The following is an 8,284-nucleotide window of genomic DNA, read 5'->3' as shown; positions in this document are numbered from 1 at the left end:
GGTATCAAAAAAAAAAACAACATTTTAAAGAATACAGTTTTGGTTTACAGATTACAAATACTGGATTGGCCAGAAAGGTCCTTCAATTTAAAAAAAAAAAAAAAAAGACACATTTTTCATTTTCACCAAGAACTTTATTGAAGAATGTAGTCACTGTTTTATTCCACTACCTTCTGACATTTTATAGGCAACTTTTTAATTCGAAGTTACCAAAAGTTTTAATCTTTTTGAGCAAAGAACTGTTCAGGTGCCTTTTACAGTCTTCCAGGGAGTTAAAATTTTTCCCATTAAGATAATTTTTTAAATACCAAACTAAATGTAAATCTGAAGGCTTATTGTCTGAAGAATATGGAAAATGAATCAACTTACCAGCCAAGCTGAGAAGTTTTTGCCTGGTCATCAAACATTCAGTCTTGTGTTATCCTGATGGAAGCCTGTGCATTTTCTATTGATTAATTACAGACATTTTTCGTCAAGTTTTAGCTGGTTTAAGTGGGAGCATCATCCAGTGAGAAATCTCCAGTAGGAAACTTCACAAACCACTTGCAAGATGTTCGATCAGTAACAGTGCCATCTCCATACACTGCACAAATCTTTCTGTTTCAGTAGCATTTTTACCTTTCTTGAAATAAAAAGGCACAATATGCTGAAAATGTTGTCATCTTCAATATTAAAATGGCTACACAAAAATTCACCCATTTTTATAACATTTTTTAAAGTGCATGCTGATATGCCAGCTGTCATGATACAGTATAACAAAATTGTTTCAAATAAAGATAATTAAGTACTACTAGAGCCATCTTGGAGAAGGAAATGGCAACCCACTCCAGTGTTCTTGCCTGGAGAATCCCAGGGACAGGGGAGCCTGGTAGGCTTCTGTCTATGGGGTCGCACAGAGTCGGACACGACTGAAGTGACTTAGCAGAGCCATCTTATTGAAAAAAAAATACATTTAGACTCAAAAAACACTTACCTGATGGACTATCCATTCACGTTCATTTCTATCATTCACAAGGGAATCTGAAAAACAAGAAAAATTAAGTTGTAAATCCTCAATATATTTAACTGATTGAAACAGAATACTCAAGATTTGAAGAGCAAATTCAGATTATAAATTATCATTATCATTTATCAAAATGCTGTTAAGTCAGAAGAAATCCACAAATGAAAAAAATGAAGTCTTAATGTAAAAACTCAAATATTGTTCCTCACCTTTCGAAGTGAAACTCATACTGAACCTTTTTTACTTTTCTACACTGTATGACACCATATTGTATTTATCATGCCTAGGTTATTTATTAACTGGTCTTTCCTAAGGATTCCCCATCAAGTGCAAAAGCAATCCTTATGAAATGACTGACAGATTTCTCCCTCTCAAAGCCCTTTACATGTTTTCCACTTAGATTGTTCAAAAACATGAAACAAGAGTACAGCTACTCTTAATTGCAACCAAGTAAAAGCTTTTGTTCCATCACTGACCATGTGTATATATAAATGTATTACTCCCCACCTAGCCTCCCATGGGAGTTGTTCAAGAAATCATCTTTGTACTGGTGAGCACACAACAGGCATTCAAATGCTAAGGGTATGTATGTATTTTTAAAAATCAAATAATTCATACTGGTTAACTATAGCTGTGAAAAGAAGAGAAGCAAAAAGCAAAGGAGAAAAGTAAAGATATAAGCGTCTGAATGCAGAGTTCCAAAGAATAGCAAGGAGAGATAAGAAAGCCTTCCTCAGTGATCAATGCAAAGAAATAGAGGAAAACAACAGAATAGGAAAAACAAGAGACCTCTTCAAGAAAATTAGAGATTCCAAGGGAACATTTCATGCAAAGATGGGCTCGATAAAGGACAGAAATGGTATGGACCTAACAGAAGCAGAAGATATTAAGAAGAGGTGGCAAGAATACACAGAAGAACTGTACAAAAAAGATCTTCATGACCACGATAATCACGATAACATGATCACTGACCTAGAGCCAGGCATCCTGGAATGTGAAGTCAAGTGGGCCTTAGAAAGCATCACTACGAACAAAGCTAGTGGAGTTGATGGAATTCCAGTTGAGCTATTTCAAATCTTGAAACAAGATGATGCTGTAAAGTACTGCACTCAATATGCCAGCAAATTTGGAAAACTCAGCAGTGGCCACAGGATTGGAAAAGGTCAGTCTTCATTCCAATCCCAAAGAAAGGCAATGCCAAAGAATGCTCAAACGACTGCACAATTGCACTCATCTCACACGCTAGTAAAGTCATGATCAAAATTCTCCAAGCCACGTTTCAGCAATACATGAACCATGAACTTACAGATGTTCAAGCAGGTTTTAGAAAAGGTGAGGCACCAGAGATCAAATTGCCAACATCCGCTGGATCATGGAGAAAGCCAGAGAGTTCCAGAAAAACATCTATTTCTGCTTCATTGACTATGCCAAAGCCTTTGACTGTGTGGATCACAGTAAACTGTGAAAATTCTGAAAGAGATGGGAATACCAGACCACCTGACCTGCCTCTTGAGGAACCTGTATGCAGGTCAGGAAGCAACAGTCAGAACTGTACATGGAACAACAGACTGGTTCCAAATAGGAAAAGGAGTACGTCAAGGTTGTATATTGTCACCCTGCTTATTTAACTTCTATGCAGAGTACATCATGAGGAACGCTGGGCTGGAAGAAGCACAAGCTGGAATCAAGAATGCTGGGAGAAATACCAATAACCTCAGATATGCAGATGACACCACCCTTATGGCAGAAAGGGAAGAGGAACTCAAAAGCCTCTTGATGAAAGTGAAAGAGGAGAGTGAAAAGGTTGGCTTGAAGCTCAACATTCAGAAAACGAAGATCATGGCATCTGGTCCCATCACTTCATGGGAAATAGATGGGGAAACAGTGTCAGACTTTGTTTTTTTGGGCTCCAAAATCATTGCGGATGCTGATTGCAGCCATGAAATTAAAAGATGCTTACTCTTGGAAGGAAAGTTATGACCAACCTAGATGGTAAAGCAGAGACACTACTTTGCCAACTAAGGTCCGTCTAGTCAAGGCTATGGTTTTTCTCGTGGTCATGTATGGATGTGAGAGTTGGACTATGAAGAAAGCTGATCGCCCAAGAATTGATGCTTTTGAACTGTGGTGTTGGAGAAGACTCTTGAGTCCCCCTTGGACTGCAAGGAGATCCAACCAGTCCATTCTAAAGGAGATCAATCCTGAGTGTTCATTGGAAGGACTATGCTAAACCTGAAACTCCAATACTTTGGCCACCTCATGCGAAGAGTTGACTCACTGGAAAAGACTCTGATGCTCGGAAGGATTGGGGGTGGGAGGAGAAGGGGACGACAGAATGAGATGGCTGGATGGCATCACCAACTCGATGGACGCGAGTTTGAGTGAACTCCGGGAGTTGGTGATGGACAGCGAGGCCTGGCGTGCTGTGATTCACGGGGTCACAAAGAGTTGGACAAAACTGAGCGACTTAACTGAACTGAACCACAGGGTAAGATATACTTAAAAACACTAGTTCACAACTGTTCTGATCAGCAGCTTCTAAATTAAGTCAAGCATGGTTTATGATCTGAGCAGATCTGGAAAACCTAAACTCAGGAAATCCATAAACTCTGGAGGAATCAACTCTATACCTGCATGGTAATGGGATTTTTCTGGCCATAAAACTAGGGCTTCCTCTCTGCCACCACTATAACCATGATTTCAGAATAAGAAAACAAGTATCATAGTGAACACCAGGATAGTGGTTTATAAGCTAATGTAGGTTTCTTACTGGCTTTGCCACTTTAGCTTGGGTAAGTTACTTATTCCCTCATCTAAAATAATTATACCCACTTACAATAACATCAAAAACAGGAATACTAAGGTATAAATTTAAATTTGTACAAGATTTTGGGTTGAAAATTAAAAATGCTGGTGAGAAAGTGAACTAAATAAAGTCATGGGAAGACTCAGTATTCTTGTCAGTTCTAAAATGATTTATAGATTTAATGTAAAACCCAATCAAATTTGCAAGTGGTTTATTTGGGGAGTGTATGTGATGGGTGTGTTAAGAAATCAACAAGCTATTGCTAACATTTACTTGGGAAAAGAAATTGGAATAGACAAAACATTTTCAAAAAAAAGTTACAAGGCTAATGCCATCTGATTTCAAGACTTACTATAAATTTAATATTATTAATGGAAAAGAACAGTCTAAAAATACTCATTAAATACATGGTTGATTGTGACAGAGGTGAAAAGACCTATCAATGGAGAAACACAGTGCTTTTTCACAAACGATGCTGGGACATCTGTATACAAAAAGAGAAACTAACACCAAAAACCAAACCATACCTTGTACCATATTAACTCAAAGTGATGGTAAGTCAAAATGTACCTCAAAGTCTAAAACTTCTGGATGAAAAAAAGAATGTTTGTGACCCTGCTTTAAAGAAGAGTTCTCAGATACTATAATACACCAAAAGCATGATACATAAATGAAAAAAACTGACAAACTGAATTTCACCCAAATTAAAAGCTTCTGCTCGCCTTTAAGAGAATGAAAAGGAAAAGACTCTAGAGAAAATAAATCATATCTCACAAAGGATACCTGACCAGAATGTATAAACTCTGAAAACTGAACAACCCAATTTTAAAAAATGGGAAAAAGACTCAAATTTGTATTACAAATAAAACTAATGTTCCCTCTTTAACCATACTAACAACTGCAAGACGTAATCACCATATTATACACACACACCCCTTTCCAGTCAATAAATAACCATTCTTAAATGCTGGTGTAATTATAAAGACTGTTACAGAGCAAGGGTCCTAATACATCTTGAGTTTGTGTTTGAAGTGTATGATTGGAATTTTATTTTTTACTATGTGGAACCATGAAGTGGAATTTTAGGAAAAATCATTTAAGGAGTTCAACTATACAATCAATATGGAATTTATTAACTTATTTTTTTTTTTTGAAAAGTCAATAGGCTTCAAGGCCAATGTAACATGAGAAATCTGACATAGAAAAACAATAACCTACCTTTAGTAGACTGGGTTTAAGAGTCAGCAGCAATCAAGTGATAGCACAGTAAAGATTCAATGCAAATACTTAGATGTCTACAATATATCATACTGCCAGGAAAAACTAAAAAATAAAACTAAGTATTACGCAATTCTTCCTCCTTTGGGAAAAAGACCTTTAAAAATCACTAGCAAGATATATTAGAAATACATGTGCATGTTTTATTTGTACACCATGGCCAGTATGTATATACTGACCTCCAAACGTGTGTGCTTTGGGAAGGGGAAGCGGAGGAAGTGATAAATCCTGACAAACAAGGAAAGGAATCTTGGACAGTTTCCTGGATATCTGGTGGATAAACTCTCCAACCATTGAATTTAGGAGAAAAACTAAGAATGTCAACAATTAATAGGAAATAAAACTGAGATGTCAATAACTGAAATAAAGTAAAAAGAATAATTCATGTAAGAATATGAAGAAGAGATGACAAATGGGCATGCATGCAGATTACCGTTTCTCCATCTGCATAAGAGACCACCTGCATAATACTCCATAGAAGTGAATTCACGAGATCTGAATTGAGTCCCATGAATCTATTTTGAACAAGTACCTGATGTAATGCTACTGAATACACTAAAATGTGAGAATCATTGATTTGGATATAGCTTATTAAAAGAATATGGCAACAAATGGTTATTAAAGAGTTTTAAGAGATTAGATTTCTGATGGATAGCAAAATGGAGGATGAAGCAGTAGGGCATGATGGGTACTTGGGAAAACTTTTTCCCACTGGATTTTAAAATAACATTTTTCAGAAATAGGAGCACATAACTAGATGAAAAAAGGAAGTATCTGGTAGAAACTTTATAACAGATGGTTTCTAATATCTCATTGATTCAACATCAGTTCCCTCAACATCTTCAACATGAAGAGGGACAGAGCCAGGTAGCTGATAAGGAAAAAAAAATACATAAGAGTTCAGAGATTAAAAAGCAACTTAAAAAAAAAAGAGCATCTTTTATATTTTACGAACAGGTCAACAGAGAAAAATAGCTCTGATTTAAAACAGGCCAGGTCAGTATGGTCAAAGAAAATTTTACACGTGGGCTCAGTTCTGCTATTGCAAAGAACCTGAACACAAGACTCCCTTACCAGCAATATGAAGGGATTGTTTTACACTGAAAGCATCTTCTACCGACATGTTCTATTACATGTTCTATTAACACCTAATTTGAAGTTCATTTCATAGAATAAAAATGTTACTGCTATTTATCACTAAGTCTTTTGCGACCCCATGGATTGCAGCCCACCAGGCTCCTCTCTCCATGGAATTTCTCAGCCACGAATACTGGAGTGGGTTGCCATTTCCTTTTCCAGGGGATCTTCCTGACCCAGGCATCAAAACTGCATCCCCTGTGTTGGCAAGTGGATTCTTTACCACTGAGCTACATGGATAAAGAATAAGTGACAGATAATTCTATTTACATAAATGTTATTTACTATTTTAACTAACACGAGATTAACAACATTTTAAGGCAACCTTTCCCCCAAAGATATTCAATATTCTCAAAGTAGCCCATTTCAATTAATCACCATTTGATCTTTCACCTGTCCCTACTGTAAATGGAATAAATATGGCTGAATGCAGTTCTTACATATTTCTAGAGGAAAGGTCTACTAGAAATGAACACAGATAAAACTCCCTTCACAGGCAATACAGTGATTCACTCAACAAACTGAAACACGTCTGACATGGAAAGCCTAACAGGCAAGTCACCAATGTTGGCAAGTTTATACTTTAGTAATTCTGACAACAAAGTTTTTCTTCCTTGTTGATAAGCCAAATGAAGCTTTCTGACAAATGACTTCATGTGAAGACATGATGTGCTATCCCCTCTCCCCCAATCTAGGTATTTGGACAGCTTTCAAAATGAGTTTCAGAAGAGATGCTTTCAGGCTTGTCTACTCTAAAGCCATTCTTTTCCCTAAATGGAAATCTGACAAAACAGGAAGTACTTGGCAACATAGAGAAGCAAGTCTTGCGGCTTCAGTTTTTACTGGTAACAGGCTAAGTTCTTCGTGACTGTGTAATAAAATGCAGAACTACAAATTTGAGAAGAAAACAACTAAACCCTGCCTTGGTTACCAAGGTTCTCTTGGCATTTTAAAGGTCTTAAAAAGACAGTATCACATGATACACAGAGAAATAAGAAACAGGAAGATGGTTTTCCTTTTGTTATGTTACTTCATTTAAGAATTCCCCTCCTTAACCCTGTCTGACCAAAAGCTAAGTCACCAAAATTATACAAACACTGAAAGGAGTTTTATGACTGGATCTAAAGACTAAGAAACACAAAGACTCACCTTAACTACTAATAAATATATACCCTTAAGTGGGCTGTCAGGATTAGAAGAATCAATAACACACTATCAAACATACCGTAAGTAAAAAGAATCCTCCTCCATGATTTCAAGTTGCCACCCTCTACACCCAATTTCACTGCTGCTGAAAACAAATAGAAGAATTTTCAGGTAACAGTCAGTTTGTACCTTCACTTTTAAGCTAATACACTTAAGGGTACAGCAATATATCAAAGTGCCTTGTAAATGTTAAAACCTACCAAATAAATGTAAACCATTGTTAGTCATTTTCCTACTCCTCAAAAGCAGGTTCACATCTATAAGTTATAAAATTAGTCACAACAGATTTTTTAAAAAAGTGAACTACAGGAGAAAAAAACATGAGTGCACTGTACTTTTGTTGTGTGTATGAGAAGTACACACACATACACAGAACAGAAACATCACTACAATGAAATTAATCAATGATCTTGCTTAGCTATAATTCCAACTATCTGTTTTGTCAGAACACTTGTTAAGATACAGAACAGTGAGACAGGGTAAGGACATTAAAGCTTCTGTCAATTTGAACCCATTCAGCAGGAATAGCAGCAAATTCCGAAAGTGCTAAAATTATCAAGTCAATGTCTGATACTTTTGATTTTTAGGGGTTGTTAAGTATCAGTTAACCTTTTAGGGATATAAACATTATCTCACCCAGTTCCTATTTTCAGCCTACAAGACCTTTCATGTCTAGAGGCATTATGATAAGAAAAATATTCTTGGAGAGAGATATTATGGGTTCAATAATTGACCGAGTCAGGTCGTTTGTATATTGTTATTGGCAGCGGATGTACCCTTAATCCTGGCCAAACTTTTCACAAATTTGGACCACTGAAGATGAGGAAGACTGGTGGGCAGGCAGATCTGTGAAA

General features: G+C 36.6%; 1 long non-coding RNA gene across 6 annotated transcripts in view; it reads right to left on the bottom strand.

Annotated features, from left to right (window-relative positions):
* The window catches only part of LOC129562422 (uncharacterized), a 29,621-nt gene that overhangs the window by 13,281 nt on the left and 8,056 nt on the right, over positions 1 to 8,284 (bottom strand). For 3 of the 6 annotated variants that reach the window (XR_016038180.1, XR_016038181.1, XR_016038182.1), the window contains exons 4-6: positions 7,450 to 7,512; positions 974 to 1,020; positions 370 to 622 (exon numbers count right to left, since the gene is read on the bottom strand). This is a non-coding gene — a long non-coding RNA (uncharacterized LOC129562422). Of the gene's footprint in view, positions 1 to 112; positions 623 to 973; positions 1,021 to 7,449; positions 7,516 to 8,284 lie in introns of those variants that run through there. The other 3 variants (XR_008687199.2, XR_008687197.2, XR_008687198.2) reach the window with 3 other exon arrangements.

Source organism: Moschus berezovskii, chromosome 9, assembly GCF_049115385.1.
Source record: "Moschus berezovskii isolate FMDL1 chromosome 9, NW_MosBer_1.0, whole genome shotgun sequence".
Lineage (NCBI taxonomy): Eukaryota > Metazoa > Chordata > Mammalia > Artiodactyla > Moschidae > Moschus > Moschus berezovskii.
This window is presented reverse-complemented; position numbering and strand designations above follow the sequence as displayed.